The sequence below is a fragment of the Schistocerca piceifrons genome, chromosome 10 (genome assembly GCF_021461385.2).
Source record: "Schistocerca piceifrons isolate TAMUIC-IGC-003096 chromosome 10, iqSchPice1.1, whole genome shotgun sequence".
Taxonomy (NCBI): domain Eukaryota; kingdom Metazoa; phylum Arthropoda; class Insecta; order Orthoptera; family Acrididae; genus Schistocerca; species Schistocerca piceifrons.
The window spans coordinates 49,762,337-49,785,908 of record NC_060147.1 but is presented as its reverse complement, the minus strand read 5'-3'; the positions used below and the strand labels follow the sequence as shown (position 1 = coordinate 49,785,908).

Here is a 23,572-nt window from a genome sequence, read left to right as displayed (position 1 = left end):
TTCCTTCCTCTGGACACCAAAATCTGTACCCGTGGGACAGTAGCCAGTAAAGTAGCACTTCAAAGATTTGCTGTCAAACTACCCTGTTCTCAATTCCCTTGGTACCAGTAGGTAAGCAATACTCTCGGCTTACTCAAGTTGGGTTTCTCATTGTGCTACAAAGCTGCAGGAACCTTTCCTTCCAAAGCCACAGTAGAACTTCTGTTTAGCAGGTATACAGCAGTACGAACAGCTTCTGGCCAGAATGCCTTGCTTAATTTACACTTAAGTATCAAACAGCGAGCTTTCTCAATAAGAGTTCTGTTAATTCCCTCCAAGACGCCATTTCACTTAGGAGTACATCTCACTGTAAACTCAAACGATAATACTTTTTCTTCACAAAATTGCTTCAAATCTTTCGACATGTATACACTACCGCTGTCACATGGCAGACTACTGTTCTTTCGGTTGAAATGAGCTGTGACCATCGCGTGAAGCCTCCTCAAATAGCGAGTTACCTCCGACTTCGATTCCAGTGCGTAGGTCAGTGTGAAGTGTGTGAAGTCATCGATGAAACTAAGGACATATTTCTTAGTGTCGGATCTGGTGAGACAGGCCCAACAAGGTCATTTTGGATCAACTGATGAGGTCTGATGGCACGTAACCTAGTGTGATTGTATCGCGGCTGTGATTTTTTCCCTTCGACACAATCAGAGCATCGCTCCATAGGGATTATTGAAGTGTCCACTCCGGTACCATCAACTTCTGACTGAAGGCGTTTAATACAATTAGAACTCAAATGGACAAACATATTTAAACTACAGAAAAGATCAATTAGGATAATTTGTGGTGGCAGAAAGATGGAGTCCTGTAAATGTCACTTTATAAAACTTCATGTTCTAAACATTCCATGCCTGTACTTCTAAGAAATGGTCCTATTCACCAGGAAATATCTCGTAAGAACAGTAAATTAATCCAAAACAAGGATATAGACACACATAACACCAGAGGACAGTCGAATATGCTCCAAATCTTTTCAAGGACATCATAGTGCCAAACAAGTATAATTCACCTTAGTGTCATATTGCACAACCAGATTCCAGGTCATATATAACTTGCTCCAGATCCCGTATTTAAAAACAAGCAAAGGCATTTCTAACAAAGCATTGCTTCCATTCAGTGCAAGAATCCACAGGAATGAGAAATTAAAAAAGTATTGAATAAATATTAACAACTAAATGTAAGCTGAGTTGGCGAACATGAAACTTCTGCTTTCTTTGGAAAATAATGTGACTGAATGTAGAACATTTGTAGGCAAAATAGTAACCTATAATTTTACAGTATGTTTCAGCTACACTTCTCGAAAAATTGTAATGCTTTTTATATATGTACACCTTTTATTAGTAACAAATTTCATTGTTTGTGCATTCTTAACGGTTAATTTCATGTCTCGCGTATTTTTAAGTATAATTCTTCTTCTGTTAGTACTTCCAGTGGTCATTTTCATTATTTCTGTATTTCAATGAATATTTATATAAAGCCTCGAGCAGCAGTCCATTTGCCTACATATTTCTTAGTTGCTCATATTCATTGTTTGTATACTGTGTGTGTTACTGTACTTCATCAATGAGCTAATTTATACAAATTTTAGAGCGACAATCCATTACCTACATACTTCTTAGTTGCTCATATGATTTGTTTGTATACTCTGTGTTTTACGACATTCATCAATTAGCTATTTTTCTCTTTCCATTCTATCTGCGTAAATTTTTTGTATAGAAAACAGTGTTCTCAAACTGCGTATTTCTTAATTTTGCTACACCATGCGTACTTTTTGTACAGTATGTGATCCACAGGATTGATGATAAATACAAATGCTGAAAATAGAATATGTCCTCTATCTAACTTCAATGTAAGTTTTCCGTATTATCTCGATTTCTATGTAGCATATTTTTAATGATCATTAGCCGAAATACGCTTGACAGGGTTGGCAGCTCTGGCTACCTGTTCGACGTTTGGTTTGTTTACATCATATTCAGTTCACAGTTGACACTTAGGGGCGGCATCATTTAGATGTGTGACTGGCTAGCTGTTCGACGCTTGATTTGTTTACAACATACTCAGTTCACAGTTGACACTTGGGGGCGGCAGCAGCTAGACGTGTGAGGCCCAGCAACAGGTGTGATTTGCTTATTTTTCTATTTTGGTGTTTTCTGCTTGCTGTGTAATGTATTTCTTGCTCTTCCACTGCGTCCAGAGACTATGTAGGTTGTGTGGAAAAGCATTAGATTTCTCAGTGTCTGAAGTGTTATGTTTTTAAATGAAAACCCAATGAAGTCTTTTTTACTTGTGTACGATTCTTCTGTGTAATTGCATGATTGTCCTGTGTGACGTCTCAAGAAGTTTCTTCCCGTTTGTCCTATATCACGCTTTTCACAGTTTTCACGCGTTATGCATTTAGTTTTTATGTGTTGCTGGAGACGGAACTTAAAATTTCCTGTTTTAAACGCAATTTTAACAGAGTACTTCTGTATGTTACTGCTTTTATTTCATATTCCAATTCGTTGTATATACGTTCTATTATGTTCAGCTGGAATCATTGTCTTGATTGTTCACAAACATCTAAAATGCGTTACGGTGTAGGACATTCTGAAGTAAGTAAATATAGTAAGATCATAACATTTTTTTAGAGTCGTGTGTGTTACTAGTACATTCATGATAGTAGGCTACATGCAAAACAATTGAATATTCACCTTTTCTTTCGCTGTACTGTATAACACGAAAACCACTGAACATTAATTTACTTTAGCTTTATTATCGTAAGAATAAATAGGGACCATATGTGTTAGGACAGATTGAAAGAGCCCTGTTAATGTAAACAGCCCCCCACGTAATCATTCACATAAGAGAAGCTATGTTGGAAACGTGAAGCAACGCGAAAAAACACTGTGCCACCGTAAGTGCACTTTCACCACATGCTACAAACCGGAACAAATATCTCGGGAAAAAATTTACACAATTTCTATTCGAATTGCCGAGCTACATAGCGTTTATAGTAATCGCATCCTATTGTGCTGTATTCTCACAGTTAACTGTACGTAGTTGAATTTTTTTTGTTTAAATTTGTGGTTTATCGGAAAATTTATAGCGTGATGATGCGGGAAACATTGTATGTAGTGTCCTTTGACAGGATACAAATTGTAGAGCATCTGAGTAGTCAGCCCCAAATACTCAGTGATTAGGACGATAAGGGGGATTACGGAAGTGTCCGATACCACCCGTTTGCTTTGACCCGTGCCGTTATCAGTATGGCGGAAATGGCTATTCCAAGCGTCTCCAATATGGCGCCTATGATGTCACTACATGGCAACAAACACGAAAATACGTATAAATGCTGCAATAACATCTCCCTCCAAAAATACAATCAAACTAACGAGGCAGCCACGGGAAATTGGGGGATTTCGGGAGGGTATAAGCTAAATATAACAGTAAAAAAGGACACACCACGATCCCAAAACACACAAATTGACGAAAAACAAAAAAAAGTATTAAAAAATAAAATCCTCAGGAATCGGACACTTCCATTGACCTATTGATACGGAAAAACTAACACCTACAAGTACGAAAAACAAAACCAAAACACCTCAAAAATTCAAAAGTCAAATATTCCTACGTAAATTTAAACACATTCAATACACAAAACATTACAAAAATAGCCCCAAACAAAAAGACATCTATAAACACACACAAACAAAACGACATCTACAAACACACAACCGATTCAAAAACTCTGCTCCGTAATGACGTCACAAACCACAACACCCTTTCGTCGGGTGGAATCGGACACTTCCCTTGACCTATATAGCTCAACTACAACCGACAATACTAAACCACATGCAGCTACGACGACACACATTGGAATAGAACATTTCCCCCGACCTGCATAGGTCAATTACATCTGATGGTACCATAACACATCTACAATGAGAAAAATTGGAATCTGGTACTTCACTTAACCTACACAGATCAGCCATAGCTGACAATATCAAAGAACAAATACATACACCTGCGATAAATAATACCAAACCGACAACGCTTCAAAAACCCAACAAAACTTCACATCTCGCAAACAGTAGACCCAAATAAATGACTACTTATCATGAACAAATTCTGGGGCTAGGTTAGCTAACCCCCCCCCTCCCCTCCCACACACACACAAACAAAGGAAACACAACCAAAAGAAAAACTTCCAAACCACCCACAACCTAACAACACCCCTCCCTCCTCCCAAAAAAAAAAAAAAAAAAATTCGCCAACATATAAAAATCACAACATATACGAAACTCAGTGACACATTACAACTTAGACAACTGCAACAAAACAGATCCTCTGCAACATAATTATAAAACAAACCCTCCCCTTCTAACCCACCAAAATCCATAACTATTACCCACAACCTGCCCCCCCCCCCTCCCCACTCCCACATACTAAACCTCCCTCAACTAACCAGACTTGACTTGTACATCTTACTAACTCAAGAATGAGATTTTCACTTTGCAGCGGAGTGTGTGCTGATATGAAACTTCTTGGCAGATTAAAACTGTGTGCCGCACTGAGACTCGAACTCGGGACCTTTGCCTTTCGCGGGCAAGTGCTCTACCAACTGAGCTACCCAAGCACGACTCACGCCCCATCCTCACAGCTTTACTTGTGCCACTACCTCGCCTCCTACCTTCCAAACTTTACAGAAGCTCTCCTTTCACTCACTCCAGACTCACGGGTGCAAAAACTAATAGAGGACCTATAATGAAAATAATAAATCATCAAAAGAATCTCTCTCGTGGCCAACCTAGATTTCTTGAACCAGGTGTTAAGGAGTGCCAAAGGTTATCCTTTCGGCACCACCACATATAACAGTCCCTGGTCTGGGATGCCAAAACTCCTTGCACACACTACATTTCACAATTTCTGCCAAGAGTCCGAACATCTGGAGAAACTTGATGAGAGATATCATGTCCTCGCCCATCTATGCATGCAACCTTTAGCTATTGTATTTTATAGTCATATTTATACCTGTCAAAATAAGCCACACAATAAGTTAAACACCTTACTGCATGACAAACAGCAAACCAATAACACAGTCACATAAACAAAACAAAAAAAAAAGATTGATGACTCACTGAAACCAGTTTCAATTCTTCAGTCAAAGGCACTCGGAAAAGCTGCGCACTGCCACCACCGAAGCTCAAATGAACCCAATACACAACATAACACGTGGACCACACCCACACGCACCACCAGAGAACACCATCAAACTCAACTCACAAACTGAACTCCGTGCTGTAACACAACAAGATGACTTTTACAAACACAACCAATTCATAAGCTAAACTCTGCGTTGTAATGACGTCACGGATCAAAGCAGACGGGTGGTATCAGACATCTCCATTAACCTCGTGTAACATGGTCTCTCCTGACAGTCATCTTACAAACGTGTAAATGGCGGATAATGAGAACTGTCACAGAATAAAAAAAGCACCTACCATCAATTCCATTAATAATGGAAAAGCATCAAAACCAGATGAGAAACTGCAAGAGTACCAGTAAGTTTCCACAAAGATCATGTCAAAGATGTTTGTTGTTTCATTCTTTGGCTTCGGTTGGACACCATTCATTCATTGCTGTGTAATAATAATATTTTTGTTCACTCAGTATCTGCTTCATTTAGTGCAGCTTGTTTTCCTGTTCCTTATAGTTTACTACTGAACTTAATATCTTTATTTTCACTACATATAAATTCAATTATCTTCTTGAAGGTTTTAATGTTGGCTTCTGATAGCAAGAACTTCACCGACATTTTTTTGCTCGAGTATCATGTCATTTTTGGAAACCCAGAATCTACTATGTAGGAATCAACATTGATTCCGGAAACAGCAATCGTGTGAGACCCAACTCGCTTTATTTGTTCATGAGACCCAGAAAATATTAGATACAGGGTCCCAGGTAGATGCTATTTTTCTTGGCTTCCGGAAGGCATTCGATACAGTTCCGCACTGTCGCCTGATAAACAAAGTAAGAGCCTACGGAATATCAGACCAGCTGTGTGGCTGGATTGAAGAGTTTTTAGCAAACAGAACACAGCATGTTGTTATCAATGGAGAGACGTCTACAGACGTTAAAGTAACCTCTGGCGTGCCACAGGGAAGTGTTATGGGACCATTGCTTTTCACAATATATATAAATGACCTAGTAGATAGTGTCGGAAGTTCCATGCGGCTTTTCGCGGATGATGCAGCATTAGAAAATTGTAGCGAAATGCAGGAAGATCTGCAGCGGATAGGCACTTGGTGCAGGGAGTGGCAACAGACCCTTAACATAGACAAATGTAATGTATTGCGAATACATAGAAAGAAGGATCCTTTATTGTATGATTATATGATAGCGGAACAAACACTGGTAGCAGTTACTTCTGTAAAATATCTGGGAGTATGCGTAAGGATCAATTTGAAGTGGAATGATCATATAAAATTAATTGTTGGTAATGCGGGTACCAGGTTGAGATTCATTGGGAGAGTCCTTAGAAAATGTAGTCCATCAACAAAGGAGGTGGCTTACAAAACACTTGTTCAACCTATACTTGAGTATTGCTCATCAGTGTGGGATCCGTACCAGATCGGGTTGATGGAGGAGATAGAGAAGATCAAAAGAAGAGCGGCGCGTTTCGTCACAGGGTTATTTGGTAACCGTGATAGCGTTACAGAGATGTTTAACAAACTCAAGTGGCAGACTCTGCAAGAGAGGCGCTCTGTATCGCGGTGTAGCTTGCTGTCAAGGTTTCGAGAGGGTGCGTTTCTGGATGAGGTATCGAATATATTGCTTCCCCCTACTTATACCTCCCGAGGAGATCACGAATGTAAAATTAGAGAGATTAGAGCGCGCACGGAGGCTTTCAGACAGTCGTTCTTCCCGCGAACCATACGCGACTGGAACAGGAAAGAGAGGTAATGACAGTGGCACGTAAAGTGCCTTCCGCCACACACCGTTGGGTGGCTTGCGGAGTATAAATGTAGATGTAGTTGTGGAATTTTATTTTTGATAGCAAGTGCTAAAAACTTGTTACTCGCCTCACTATATTTTCTGCATTAAAATAATATATGCTTTGTGTCTCCCTGTGTAGTACTGTCACAGGCTGGTGTTTGGTTTATATGCAGTCAGTATAAATGGCCTGGAAATGTCCCATGATTAAGCCTTATTCTACTTAATGTGGCTGTTGATTGTTGGGGTCCACAAATGTATTCAAACCAAGGTCTTTTCAGAATCTGTGGTTGTATTTGTGCATAGTCGCCTCCTTTGTATCATAAGCAGCTTGTCATTCTCAATGGAGAGAAGTCTTCCGAAGTAAGAGTGATTTCAGGTGTGCCGCAGGGGAGTGTCGTAGGACCGTTGCTATTCACAATACATATAAATGACCTTGTGGATAACATCGGAAGTTCACTGAGGCTTTTTGTGGATGATGCTGTAGTATATCGAGAGGTAAAAATGGAAAATTGTACTGAAATGCAGGAGGATCTGCAACGAATTGACGCATGGTGCAGGGAATGGCAGTTGAATCTCAATGTCGACAAGTGTAATGTGCTGCGAATACATAGAAAGAAAGATCCCTTATCATTTAGCTACAACATAGCAGGTCAGCAACTGGAAGCAGTTAATTCCATAAGTTATCTGGGAGTACGCATTAGCAGTGATTTAAAATGGAATGATCATATAAAGTTGATTGTCGGTAAAGCAGATGCCAGACTGAGATTCATTGGAAGAATCCTAAGGAAATACAATCCGAAAACAAAGGAAGTAGGTTACAGTACACTTGTTCGCACACTGCATGAATATTGCTCACCAGTGTGGGATCCGTACCAGGTAGGTTTGGTAGAAGTGATAGAGAAGAAAAGATCCAACGGGGAGCAGCGCGCTTCGTTACAGGATCATTTAGTAATTGTGAAAGCGTTACGGAGATGATAGATAAACTCCAGTGGAAGACTCTGCAGCAGAGACACTCAGTAGCTCCGTACGGGCTCTTGTTGAAGTTTCGAGAACATACCATCTTCGAGGAGTCAAGCAATATCAAACGTATATCTTGCGAAGAGACCATGAGGATAAAATCAGGGAGATTAGAGCCCACACAGAGGCATACCGACAATCTTTCTTTCCGCGAAAAATACAAGACTGGAATAGAAGGGAGAACCGATAGAGATACTCAAAGTACCCTCTTCCACATACCGTCAGGTGGCTTGCGGAGTATGGATGAGATGTAGATAAGCCCTGCGTCCATTCTTCCTGCCAAGATTGGAATGCCTTTGTCCATATTCCATATAGGGATGCTGTATGTCGAGTGCTGTCCCATTGCTCATACCCTGCTTTGCTAATTTATCTGCTTTTTCATTGCCTGGGATTCGACAGTGGTCTTTCACACACTTAAAGGCAATTCGTTTCTGCCTTCTGAGACATTCACAATACCAATAACGAACTTGTAGTAGGTACTCATTGGTGGTTTTAGAGATTTTTGTATTTGATATTGCTTGAAATACACTTTTCGAGTCTGATAATATTACATAGGAAGTGTATTTCTCATTCACAGACTGCTGTATTACCTTTAACACTGTGATTGTTTCAGCCAGATAGCTAGAAGTAGTTAGTAGTAATTTAAATGTTTGGGCTCTCTGCAGATGTGGACTAAATATCACATATCCTGTGATGTTCTCTCCTGCTGTCTTTGATTTGTGTATATGTGGTTACCCATTGTCTTGTTTCCTCCCATTTGTCTTTGGAATGCTGTAATTGTCTGCAAGAAGTCAGACTTTGCCTTTATCATTTGGATTGAGATGCGAACCCTGATTACAAAATAGTCTTACTGGTAAGGAGGGCACTGTGTACTTGTGGCAAGAGCTTTTGACTAGTCTGCCAAATAATTATATGCCACAATGAAATCAAAAGGTCTTCTACCCCAGTTCCTGGAGAAGGATGATACAGTTGCAAAATCTGATGGATTGAATGCTGTGAGCATGATAATTTCTCTGCTGTGTATCGTTCCATGATCATCTTCCTGCTTACATGGAGTGGCATCTCTTGCACTCTCACCAGGAGTGCATTTCTTGGTGTGGATTTCATTGCTCCTAACCATGTGCATACACAGTGGTACTGCAATCTATCCACTTTCTCTAACACTTTGCATGTCATGTACTTTTAGTAGATACATCCATAATCCAATCTACATCTAATGAGGGAGCAATATAGGAGCAGCAGTACTGAAGGATGTGCTCCCCACCATGTTGTAAATGATAGACTAATATTAAGCATTTTCTCACAGGTTTCTATTAAGGTTTTAATGTGTCGTGCAAGTAAGCTTGCTGTCCAGTATCTTTCCTATGAACTGAATAAGTGCTTTAACTTGTATTACTTTATTGTCTATGTGTGTTAAACAGTTTCTTGGCATATAACCATTACTGGTGAATATGACTACTGAAGATTTCTCAGGTACCATCATCAGGCCATTTCCATAAAGCCACCAACTCAGGTTCTTTATCGATGATGGAAGGTCGTTCATTGCCTCCTGTAATACAACATCGGAAGTAAATACACATATGTCATCTGCAAACTGTATAGTTCAAACAGGTTGAGTTATTGCCCTTTCCATATCCATTAAAATGGAAGGAACACATAGAAAATGTTGTTGGGAAGGCTAACCAAAGACTGCATTTTATTGGCAGGACACTTAGAAAATGTAACAGACCTACTAAGGAGACTGCCTACACTATGCTTGTCCATCCTTTTTTAGAATACTGCTGCACGTTGTGGGATCCTTACCAGATAGGACTGACGGAGTACATCCACCAAGTTCAAAGAAAGGCATCACGTTTTGTATTATCGTGAAATATGGGAGAGAGTGTCACAGAAATGATACAGGAATTGGGCTGGAAATCATTAAAAGAAAGGCGTTTTTTGTTGCGACGGAATCTTCTCACGAAATTCCAATCACCAACTTTCTCCTCCGAATGCAAAAATATTTTGTTGACACTGACCTACAAAGGAACGATCACAATGATAAAATAAGGGAAATCAGAGCTTGTACGGAAAGATATAGGTGTTCATTCTTTCCGCATGGTATACGAGGTTGGAATAATAGAAAACTGTGAAGGTGGTTTGATGAATCCTCTGCAAGGCACTTAAATGTGATTTGCAGAGTATCTATGTAGAAGTAGATAGGTATACGTTGCATATACAGGGTTATTACAAATGATTGAAGCGATTTCACAGCTCTACAATAACTTTATTATTTGAGATATTTTCACAATGCTTTGCACACACATACAAAAACTCAAAAAGTTTTTTTAGGCATTCACAAATGTTCGATATGTGCCCCTTTAGTGATTCGGCAGACATCAAGCCGATAATAAAGTTCCTCACACACTCGGCGCAGCATGTCCCCGTCAATGAGTTCGAAAGCATTGTTGATGCGAGCTCGCAGTTCTGGCACGTTTCTTGGTAGAGGAGGTTTAAACACTGAATCTTTCACATAACCCCACAGAAAGAAATCACATGGGGTTAAGTCGGGAGAGTGTGGAGGCCATGACATGAATTACTGATCATGATCTCCACCATGACCGATCCATCGGTTTTCCAATCTCCTGTTTAAGAAATGCCGAACATCATGATGGAAGTGCGGTGGAGCACCATCCTGTTGAAAGATGAAGTCAGCGCTTTCGGTCTCCAGTTATGGCATGAGCCAATTTTCCAGCATGTCCAGATACACGTGTCCTGTAACGTTTTTTTCGCAGAAGAAAAAGGGGCCGTAAACTTTAAACCGTGAGATTGCACAAAACACGTTAACTTTTGGTGAATTGCGAATTTGCTGCACGAATGCGTGAGGATTCTCTACCGCCCAGGTACGCACATTGTGTCTGTTCACTTCACCATTAAGAAAAAATGTTGCTTCATCACTGAAAACAAGTTTCGCACTGAACGCATCCTCTTCCATGAGCTGTTGCAACCGCGCCGAAAATTCAAAGCGTTTGACTTTGTCATCGGGTGTCAGGGCTTGTAGCAATTGTAAACGGTAAGGCTTCTGCTTTAGCCTTTTCCATTAGATTTTCCAAACCGTCGGCTGTGGTACATTTAGCTCCCTGCTTGCTTTATTCGTTGACTTCCGCGAGCTATGCGTGAAACTTGCCCGCACGCGTTCAACCGTTTCTTCGCTCACTGCAGGCCGACCCGTTGATTTCCCCTTACAGAGGCATCCAGAAGCTTTAAACTGCGCATACCATCGCCGAATGGAGTTAGCAGTTGGTGGATCTTTGTTGAACTTCGTCCTGAAGTGTCGTTGCACTGTTATGACTGACTGATGTGAGTGCATTTCAAGCACGACATACGCTTTCTCGGCTCCTGTCGCCATTTTGTCTCACTGCGCTCTCGAGCGCTCTGGCGGCAGAAACCTGAAGTGCGGCTTCAGCCGAACAAAACTTTGAGTCTTTCTACGTATCTGTAGTGTGTCGTGACCATATGTCAATGAATGGAGCTACAGTGAATTTATGAAATCGCTTCAATCATTTGTAATAGCCCTGTAGTAGTGGCCTGAATACCGATCCTTGTGGTAGCCATTGTCCACCAAGAACAGGCCCTTGAATTCATTATCCTTTCTAACATATACAGTTCGTTCACTTATTAATGATGACATACTTTCTACAAACTGACGGGGAGTTCCTAAAAGTGGTAACTTATCTAATAATATACTTGTCATATGTTTTGCACTAAAAATAGTGCTGCTGTATATTTGCTCTCACCAAAGGCAGCTAACAGGGAGGTGACAAATATTGGAATGTTGTCTGTGCAGCTTCTACCTTTACTGGAACCTGATTGCGATCCAGCTAGTAAGGATGAAGATTCTACCCACCATTCCAGTCGCCTTTTTATTAGTTTTTCCAATATTTGAGCAATATACGATAATACAATCTGTCTGTAGGAAGCAGCTTTTACTTTGTTTATGTATAGGGACGACGATGTATTACTTCCATTCTGGAACCAATTCTTGATGCATCCAAATTCTATTATAGATTTGAAGAAGTAATTCTACAGTACTGTCAGGCATGTTTTGTGTCATGGAATATGTGATGTGATCCATTCCTGGGGTAGTGTTAGGGCTCTCTCTGATGACTGATGTCAACTCATCAATACAGAATTGTGTAGTTGGCACATTTTGAGTTGCTGCAGTTTCCCTTTGTATCCTGATCAGCATGTTACGAACACTTGGTGGGGCAATAAGGTCACAGAATTCTTCTATCCACTCATATTACTGTATGTTATTGACTGCAGGGGTAATATACCTAAATCTGGTGACCTTCTGCCATATCTCTGATGATTTAGTATTCTTGGTCAAACTACAACAATACTTTATCCAACTGTTCTTCGTAATGGATTTCAGTATTTTCTTGGTTCTAGCTGCTGTTTGTTTGTAGAACAAAAACCTGATCGCATTAGGCTGTTTAAGGGGAGTTGGAATGCCCTATCTCGCCAATGTTAAATTTGCTAACTTTGTGTACCTTTTTCTTTGGAACTATTATCTTCAGAACTTTGAAATTCTGGCAGAGGTTTTCAGCATATATTGTGAGCCCACTGAACTAGAACCAATGTTTTCTTTTTGTTGGTATAGTATTTATGAATTTTTTACCATTAAGCCATTTTTTATTGGAAAAAGTATAACATAAACTTCCCTAGTTCAGAGAATAAGCCAGTTCTTGTCATGATTCTAGTTCAGTGGCCTCTTTGAACTGTTTTGCAGCATTTCTGAAAATTTGAATGTTGTTGGTTGAGTGGTTTATGAGATAAAGGTACATGTAACACTAAAAATGTCAAATGCCAGAAAATGCGATTAAAGTAATTTATTATGAAAATTCACAAATACCTTTTATTCTATTATCAAAAGTGTCCAGCAGAGTAATCAGGGTCATCTTCTAGTTCTTCTTCTTCACCTAGAAGCTTTCTTCTCCTTGCTGCCCTTGCTTTTTTTGTATTAAATTCAGCTGCATACTGAGCCTTCCTTACTCGCACGCTGTCCAGAAGCTGAAGACCTCTGATGGTGTTGATACCAGGAGCAATGCCGAGCCTTGCCATGACCTTTAGCCTACCCATATGACCATCATTGAATGAAATAACAGCATCACTGACTCCCCATTTCAATGTTTTTATCCCAACAAATACATTCTTAGGTACACGAGTCCAAATGAGGTTGTTGAACGACTCGTTTTGATTCTGGGTACAACCATGAAGACATTTTCGCAGAAGATCAGGATGCCCCAAGTCTCTATATATTGGTTTAATTACTTCCATAACAGCCAATGGAATATAATTTTTATGGTGATAAGGATCCCCAGTAGCTTGAGATTTTCTATAATTGCACCATGACTGAGGACCATCTGGACAAGCAAAATGTTGAGGATTATCATCAGTTGATGATCGATGTAAATATGTGGCCCATACAGCTTGTCTCATTTCCTGCAAATTATTTGCATTATTTCTTATTGCCATACCATAGTATTGTTGTAATTCATTTATAATTTTATCTGACAGGCGACCTCTAATGGTTTTACCATCTGACAAAATTTTGTCCTTCAGATTCTGTTTCAGTTTCCTTAGACGAGTGCCCATTCGTTTCTGAACATGACCGACACATTCTAGTTTAGTTATTGTCTTATTGACATATGGCATGGATTCTGTAACACTTTTGTATGCCTTGGAGTCCCCATCTCCAAGGAATTTTGTGTAAAATACTCCCCGTTCTTTTTCTGATCTGCTAAACATTTTCACAGCAGCGGCAGCCTCCATGCCTCCACTCGTACCTTCATAATTCTTGCTACATATGTGAGCTGCTTCTATCTTACCAGATGCACAATGGTAACAATGTTTAGTGAGCACTTCATAGTCCAAAACTTTACCGCTGTCCACACTAGTAACAGTAGCAACAGCATTTTTGGATGTGTGACCCCTTTTCTGCCAGGTTCCATCAAAAGCAACAGGGATATCTGGGTTTCCTTCATTTATATATTTTGCTTCACTGGCAGCAGCTTTCATTGATAAATCTGCTACAGACTGAACAGCATCTCCTATCACTTCAGTGTAATTGTCAATTTTAGCAGGTGGAGGTGGAAGATTCATTATGGCACAAAATGTTTGAGCAGCAGTATGTCCTTTACCAATTGCTCTCATTGCATACATTAGCCTGATATTACTCTCAAACAAATTGCTACTGCATGTTTTAGAGCTCCAAAAACAGGTCTCATTTTCACAACTGGCACAAACTATAGCAATTTTGCAGGAAAGTCCTATAGATTTTGTTATGTTCATATCAAAAGAACCTCCACAAAGATTACAACACAAACATTTCTTCATAAACTCAGTAAAAACAGGAAAGTCGACTAAAACATATTGTTCATTAGAAGCTTCATCTGTAATTTCACTTGCACAGTTTGATAACTTCTTTTTTGATGCACTGGTGGGCGTGTCTCCTTCACACATCTCAGCTGTACAAACGTCAGAACTTTCACCAGCATCAACAGGTGCTGAAGCAGAATCACTTGAACAAACGTTATTTGTAAATCTATTACCGCGAAACTTTCGCTTTTTAAATAATGATGCACTCCTAGGCATCGTAGAAACTACGCACTCACCACTGAAAGTCAAAACAAGACAGATAACAAACTCCAAATGAGCGACAAACTAAACTCGAGGCTCAAAACAAACACTCACAGATCAAAAACTGAACAATAAACACAGCTAGTCGTAAAAACAATGGTACCTATGGAAGGATCAAAGATTCTACAACTGAAGAGTGAAATCCACAGCCTTCTATATGTAATGTTTTCGGAAATGCGAAGATTTAAATGTGTACAAATCACAAGATGGGTAACTTTGCTGGGCGCACATGTAATTTTGAAAAATTAAATAAAAATACTTCCAATTGGAATTTCTTAACAAATTTTGCACCATTTTAAGCAGAAAATTTCAAATTAAGTTATAAGGTTAAAAACTGAAAATGTGAATTTTTTCCATTTTCCGGCATTCCAACTCCCCTTAACATATTCACATAACGCTGCCTTCTGTCGAGATTTATTGTAGTCTTCATTTCACCACAGATTACCCAGTTGCCTTGCTTTTGGTGATAAAGGTTGTTTTGGGATGAATTCATTTGCTGCAAAGTATATGCTGTTCTGCAGCTGCCTATAGGTCCTGTGTGCAAGTTGTTTTGTTTCTATTGATTTTAGTACTAATTCAAGAATTTGGTGATATTTATACCAATCCGCTTTGTTCATGTTCCAAGTTAATTTGTTTGCAATATGTGCTCAGTTACTTTCTCACACTGTGTATTTATAGTTACAGAGAAATGATCTGATCCCATGGTATCCTGCAGAACTGACCATGCTCTGGCATGGTACATACAGGGAGAAGCTTGTGTTATACCCACTCAACCATGGTTCTTGGTTTAATGTTACAGATCCATCATTGTATATGATCATGTTATAATCATCATTGCAAGGCATTATGTATTTCCTGCCTTATCATTCATGTGACACCCCCATGCTACACAATGTGATCAAAAGTATCCAGACACCCCCAAAAACATGTGTTTTTCGTATTAGGTGCATTTTGCTGTCACCTACTACCAGGTACTCCATATCAGTGATCTCAGTAATCATAAGACATCATGAGAGAGCAGAATGGGTCGCTCTGCGGAACCCACAGACTTCGAACGTGGTCAGGTAATTGGGTGTCACTTGTGTCCTACATCTGTACATGAGATTTCCACGCTCCTAAACATCCCTAGCTCTCCACTGTTTCAAATCTGATAGCGTAGTGGAAATGTGAAGGGACACATACAGCTCAAAAGCCTACAGGCGACCTCATCTGTTGACAGACAGAGACTGCCGACAGTCGAAGAGGTTCATAATGTGTAATAGGCAGACAGCTATCCAGAGCATCACACAGGAATTGTCCATCAGGACCCACTGCAAGTACTATGACAGTTAGGTGGGAGGTGAGAAAACTTGGATTTCATGGTTGAGCGGCTGCTCATATGCGACACATCATGCTGGTAAATGACTGACGCCGCCTCGCTTGGTGTAAGGAGCGTAAATGGGGACTACTGAACAGTGGAAAAACGTTGTGTGCAGTGATGAATCACGGTACAGAGTGTGGCGACCTGATGGCAAAGTTTGGGTATGGGAAGTGCCCGATGAACGTCATCTGTCAGCATGTGTAGTGCCAACAGTAAAATTCGAAGGCAGTGGTGTTATGGTGTGGTGGTGGTGGTGTTTTACATGGAGGGGGCTTGCTCCCCTCGTTGTTCTGCATTGCACTGTTACAGCACAGGCCTACAATGATGTTTTAAGCACCTTCATGCTTCCCACTGTTGAAGAGCAATTTAGGGATGGCAATTGCATCTTTCAACACGATCGAGCACCTGTTCATAATGCACGGCCTGTGGCAGTGTGGTTGCACAACAATAACATCCCTGTAATGGACTGGCCTACATAGAGCCCTGACTTGAATCCTACAGAACACCTTTGGGATGTTTTGGAATGCTGACTTCGTGCCAGGCCTCACCGACCAACATCGATACCTCTCCAGTGCAGCACTCTGTGAGGAATGGGCTGCCATTCCCCAAGAAACCTTCCAGCACCTGATTGAACATAGGCCTGTGAGAGTGGAAGCTGTCATCAAGGCTAAGGGTGGGCCAACAACATATTGAATTCCAGCATTACCTATGGAGGGCGCCACACACTTGTAAGTCATTTTCAGACAGTTGTTCGGATATTTTTGATCACATAGTGTATGTGGTGGGCATTGAAGTGCCCACATATTAGGAAGGGTTTTGGCATATATTGCAACATTGTGTGCATGTGTTATTCAAAATTCCTACATGTTGGGGGATGTTATACAGATGCGATGGAGAATCATCATTTCAAGAGTAGGTAGCGACATGGTGATGGGTTTATAGCTGAGTTTTGTACTAGTCAATATAGCTACTCCACCGTTTCCACCCTCTTGATCCAATCTTATTACTTGATATCGTCGATGTCTAGTAGTCATATTTAGTTTAATCCAAGTTTCACTTATAACAACAATAATTATAAAGCTCGTGCATGAATGACTCTCTATTAGCATATAAGGATCTGGCATTCCACTGGAGAACTTTAATATCCATTATTCTGTTTATATGAGTACAAAAAGGAGTTTACTACTCCAGCATTAAGCTGTTCAATGCTCTACCACTACATATCAAATGTGTTCATACAGAACTGCCAAAATTTAAACAAGTTCTCAAAGATTACCTGACAGAGAAATCTTATTATACTGTGGATGAATACCTGAAAGAAAATGTATACCATCACTAAACTTATTGTGTCTAGAAGTAGTTCAATTGATTTTATTGTGCATTTGGGCATTAGTGCACTTTTTGTAACAACAGATTGGCTGTACATGTATTTACTCTTGTAGGTCTAATATCTGATTTAACTTTGTGCTCTTATCTTTAACCTTTATTTGAAACTCCTTTTTCTGTCAAATGGTAGTTATGTTATCTAGCTGACATTGTATCTGTTACTTTATTTATAGTATGTCTTATAAACTATGTACAATTTTCCATTGAATTGCCCTTGTATTTATTGTAAGTTTAAATTGAAACCTGTACAATTTGACACGTTCCATATCCTTGTGATTGACTCACTAACTGGATCTACGGAACAAGAAATAAATAAATAAATAAATAAATAAATAAAGAGTGTAAGTATAACATGTTTCTTTCCTAATCATTTTTTTTTTTTTTTTTTTTTTTTTTTTTTTTTTTTTTTTTTTTATACTGTCGAAGCAACCTTATTGTATATACTAGCCTGATCCAGACTATCTTTGTTTAATGACATAAACTGTATTATTAGATTTGTTATACCAGCCACCAACTGTTTGATTATTGCTGTATTCTTATCGTTATCTCCTGATATAATTGTCTGTTGTGGTTCGGCAGTATGTGGTCGAGGTGCATATGGGTTTCTCTTTAATAGGAGATATTGGTAAATTTATATTTGCAAAAAGAGGACTTGAAGTTGATGTAGTCCTTATTTGTTTTGGCGTACGGTGATGAACAGTTGTTGTGAATCTCTGCAAAATACTTTATGTGGGGGAAACTCTTTCTCCCAATCCAGTTTACTCCTACTAAGGTTCACCACCACAGCAGCATAAGATCGGTTCAAATATTATTCAGCTTCCTTAAAGGATATATTGTATGTAGCTGATACTTTCTTAATTTCTTGTTCTTTGAGATATACTGGCCAAGACTTATCTCTCGATGTGTGGTTCCCTTTACTAAGTTGTCTCATGATGCCCTCCACACTGATTGCATTGAGTCTGTGACTGACATTGATTACTAGATGGCTACACTGAAGGCGTTTAAAGCACTGCCTCCCTAGGGATACGTACGATCTAACATTTCATTTCATGCCATATATCATCACATATTCTGGTAGGAACTGTGATGCAAATTTGACCACACATGTTTGTTGGGGTACTTAGTTTGTTATTTCTAAATTACTTATTCTCTCAATCATTCATTTTACATGGGTGACTGTAATTGTAGACTGAAGACCATTTTTCATCTCTAACTCTGTTAATTTGGGCTCTACGTTTCTCATAACTCCTTCATTATGTGTTCTGTGGTTTGGTATGTATGCTACCATCTGTGGTGCAGTGGGTTGTCCTCCACAAACTTATTTACAGCCTCTCTTGTTGATAAATCAATCCAAATTATGTTTTTCCCCGCAGCCTTAAGATTTGTGATTTTCTGCTTATACTCAGAATCTGAGGGAAATACCATCTTCCCCAAGGCCATAGTGTGGTATTTACACACATTACCATTACGTTCCTCAGCAAATTGACAAAATTGGCCTCCTGCTTCACAGCAATCTCTATTAAATTTGTTGAGATCATATATTAGCTGTACATTTGTTTGTGAAAGATTTTCCCTCGGTTTATTACTCTTTTCTTGTGTAAGTTGAGCGCTAAATGGGCTACCACCCAGTGCCATCCTCAAAGTCCCCTTGCAGGGAAGGGAATTTGATCCTTCATTTAAATTAAAATTATCAGACAGTTGTTGAGCACTGTCAGATTCTTTATCTCCTGCGTTATTTGTTGCCACAGTTGTTGGATGGTGACTGCCTGTCTCTTCTCTTTTAAGTTTTTTTTTTTCTTTCCTTTAAATGTTATATAGGTAGTTCATATAGACGGCGCCATACAACCAATCAATGTGTTCTCCAACACATCCTACCTTCTTTATACAGTAGTACTCAAAGAACTGTGACTGACGTCTGAACAACAGGGAACTAACACGCATCGAGATTAAAAAAATAGTGGCATGTAATCTAATATACATATTGTCCACAATGAGACTACAACATTTGAACTCATAAAATCTGAGAGGAAACACAATTTATTGATGAACAAATACAGGGAAATCATACAGCAGCTCATCAAGTTTTCATACACAGGTGAACGGTTCAGTGTTCAGTACACTTGAACATGGGTGCCACGGGTAGCGTGAAGAATATCAAGTCTATAATTGATTTCGTGCCATGTGTTGCGGAGCATCTGTTCTGTGACACAGTTGATGACAATTCTTATGCGCTGTTTCAAGTCTTGCTGGTCCTTTATTGGTGTAGCATATACCTGGTCTTTCACATAACCCCACCAAAAAAAATCGAGGGGGGTTATGTCGGGCAAACGTGGCGGCCAAGGAATTGGACCTCCACGGCCAATCCATCGTTGCGGGAATGAGTCATTTAAAAATTTTCGGACATCAAGGCTCCAATGGGAGGGTGCAACGTCCTGTTGAAACATCACATTTGGCTGCAGGTCTGTTATCTATGGCACGGCGAATTGTTCCATGTCCAGGTAGATGGCTCCATCCACAGTCGGCTCCTGAAAGAAAAACGGCCCAACAATGCGATTTATCACCAAACCACACCACACATTAACTTTCGGACTGTCGCGCATGTGTTCCCTAGGTGCATGTGGATTTCCGGACCCCCAGATGCGCACATTGTGACGATTGACAGCCCTGACACGTGAAAGGTTGCCTCGTCAGTAAACATCTCGCGTGATAAAAAAGTCTTGTCTGCGGCAATACGATCTAACATGACGCATGCAAATTCTTCTCACTTTGGTCGATCATCAGGCTTGATTTCTTACACAACCTGCACTTTTTATGCGTTCAAACGTAATCGCTGATGAAGCACTTTGTGCACTGTTCACCGTTTAATACAAAGTTCTCATGCTACCTTGGAATGGCCGCCGCACTTGTTCCACATGATGTTCGCTGATCCCAGGCTTACCACCACCGTGCCCTTTCGCAACACTTCCAATAGCCAAAAACTGATCACACCACTTCTTTATAGTCTTGAACGAGGGGGGCACTTTGTTGTAAACTCGACGAAAGTTTCTTTGCACTTGGGTCGCCGATTTTGTCTCTGCATACCACCAGACCACTTGTGCACGCTCCTTCATATCCCCCATTTTGCTAAAGTAATTGATTGCAGCTCCACTACGGCCACTTGGTGTATCAAATTTGCACACCACAAACTTGTTGAGTTGCTCTGTCTGACCCTTCAGAATTCACAGGTCCACCATCTGAAATGAGAAAGATATAGGATATTAAAATGTTGGAGTCTCATTTTGGAAGCCCTGTATAAGCCATAAAGGTTGCGCCATGAGCTGTAAATTTTTGTTGTATCACCTGACCATGTACTTCTTGACATTTTAGCATTGACTATGGGTAGGCACCAGCTGAAATCAGGGTTTGCGTAGTAAAAAAAAAAGACTGATTGCTGCGCTCTATCATTTATAAATGCTAGTCGAATGTTTGGGATTCGCACCAGGTCATATTAAAGGAAGACGTAGAAGAAATTCCGAGGTGGGCTACTAGATTTGTTACCGGCAAGTTTGAATAACATGCATGTGTTTTGGAGATGCTTCAGGAACTCAAAGGTGAATCCTTGGACGGACGGCAACGTCCTTATCGACGAACACTAGCGAGACAAATCAGAGAACAGGCATTTGAAGCCAGCTGCAGAACGATCCCACTGGCACCAACATACATCCCGCATAGGGCCCGCGGAGCTAAGATACGAGAAGTTAGAGCTCGTACGGGGGAATATGAACAGTCATTTTTTGCTCGATCTGTTTGCGTGTGGAACAGGAAAGGAAAACACTATTAGTGGTACCTCCGCCACACACCGTACACTGGCTTGTGATGTATGTATGTGTTGATACCTCAAACTTCCAGTGGTACTGCAGTCCATCATAAACAGATCAGTCACATTTTCCTAGATATTTCATTAACCCTTAGGTGAGCGCAGCTTTCATACTTCCACGAGTGGACACGTTGCGGTGTTTGCACCGCAATTAGTTTTACATTTCTAACCTAAGGAAAAATAATCATCCTATCATTAATAAATAGGTAAAATGTATCAATTTCTTTTTCCGTAATTTCAGCACTTGCTTTTGGACCAGGCAGAACTTTTAGGATGTTCTTGGCCTTGGTTTTAGGAGAAGGAAGCAGTCCACTTATCCAAATAGTTTCTTTATCTTTTCCTATGTAAAATCGGTAATCCTGTTTGTTGTCTCCCCTCTTCAAATGGTTCAAATGGCTCTAAGCACTATAGGACTTAACAGCGGAGGTCATCAGTCCCCTAGAACTTAGAACTTCTTGAACCTAACTAACCTAAGGACATCACACACATCCATGCCCGAGACAGGATTCGAATCTGCGACCGTAGCGGTTGTGCGGTTCCAGACTGAAGCGCCTAGAACCGCTCGGTCTCCCCTCTTCAAGTAGGTGGTCTACTGTTTCCTCTGTTGATTGATTGGAGTCACTGCTGTGGTTTTCTTCTTCAATAACTTCCTCTTCCGACTGAGATTCACACGAATCTGACAATTCTTGTAATTCTTATTCTGACAGGTCTCGCAGTACTTTCTCATAGTCTTCACGACGTACAATTAGACGGTGCCTGTCAAATGCCTTCTTTTTCTCCATTTCCACGCTTTTATGAGACCTAATGAAACACATGCTTTTGTAAAAGTGGTATATTGTGCAAATCAATATCCAAGACTGTAAAAAGTAATGAAAATTGCATATGGGAACTTTGATTTGATTCGAATATTCATTATATACTAATATAAAAGAAAGATTGTCTTGAGGCGAAAGAAAAACACAAGTATAGAGAATACTTACATCACAAGGCGCATAGCAGCAAACACACCGCAAACACAACACTCACGTTTCAAAGAACAATAACTGCTGAAAGCATGAATAGCGCAAATGTAGTAAGTGGTGACATCTGTTCAGAACAACAAATACGTATCTGGAAGTGGACGCAACTGTAACGCTATCTGTGATACTAAACTACGGCTATCTGCTTCAGGCGCGCCCACCGAAGGGTTAAGTAATGCCAAAGCCTGGCTCCACTAAGTACCCTCTCGGCCCGCTCGGTTGGCCGTGCGGTCAAACGCACTGCTTTCCGGGCAGGAAGGAGTGCCTGGTCCCCGGCACGAATCCGCCAGGTGGATTTGTTCTGAGGTCCGGTGAACCGGCCAGTCTGTGGAGGGTTTTTAGGCGGTTTTCCATCTGCCTCGGCGAATGCGGGCTGGTTCCCCTTATTACGCCTCAGTTACACTATGTCGGTGATTGCTTCACAAACAAGTTCTCCACGCACGTGTGCACCACTATTATTCTACCACGCAAACATAGGGGTTACACTCGTCTGGTGTGAGACGTTCCCTGGGGGGAGGGGGGGGGGGGTGTCCACTGCGGGCCGAACCACACAATAACCTTGGGTTCGGTGTGGGGTGGTGGAGGGGTGAAGTGGACTGCGGTAGTAGTCGTGGGGTTGTGGACCACTGCAGCTGCGGCGGGGGCGGAGCCTCTCCGTCATTTCTACGTCCCATACATACAATACAAGTACCCTCTCGCTAGAGGGAGGTGTACGTAGAATTTTTCGCGACAGTTGCAATAGTCTGGGAATAAATTGTTGCTCTCAATTTCCACCACTCCGGAAGTGACTGCTCCTGTGCACTCTTTTCACCATCGGCAGACACAAGGAAACTTCGAAAGTTTCCTCCTCCTGCGGCCATGACGCAAAACACTCTTCGCACGTTTTAAAGGCTTATATGCGGAAGCTCCCCATGTATGACGTACTGCAAATAACACCATGCCCGCGTGGAGTACACACAGGGTGTTTCTATATGTAACAAGTCATAGAGAATGCCCCACTGAACAATTTGAGGCAGAGAACTTTGGGTCGGAGAAACCAGCTTAAGGAGATATGAAAGTAAACTCGTCAACACTTTGCAATGAAATCAATACCATTACCAGCTGATGGGCGTTGATATACCGGGTGATCAAAAAGTCAGTATAAATTTGATAACTGAATAAATCACGGAATAATGTAGTTAGAGAGGTACAAATTGACACACGTTTGGAATGACATGGGGTTTTATTAGAACCAAA

The 23,572-nt window shown here is 40.6% G+C and overlaps 1 protein-coding gene across 3 annotated transcripts in view; it reads left to right on the top strand.

Moving 5' to 3' along the window:
* The first annotated feature begins 1,874 nt into the window (after positions 1-1,874).
* LOC124718963 (F-box/LRR-repeat protein 7-like) overlaps positions 1,875-23,572 on the top strand; it is a 130,362-nt gene continuing 108,664 nt past the window's right edge. For 2 of the 3 annotated variants that reach the window (XM_047244631.1, XM_047244630.1), the window contains exon 1: positions 2,001-2,158. The gene's annotated coding sequence lies outside the window, so the exon portion shown is untranslated. Of the gene's footprint in view, positions 1,892-2,000; positions 2,159-23,572 lie in introns of those variants that run through there. The other variant, XM_047244629.1, reaches the window with a different exon arrangement.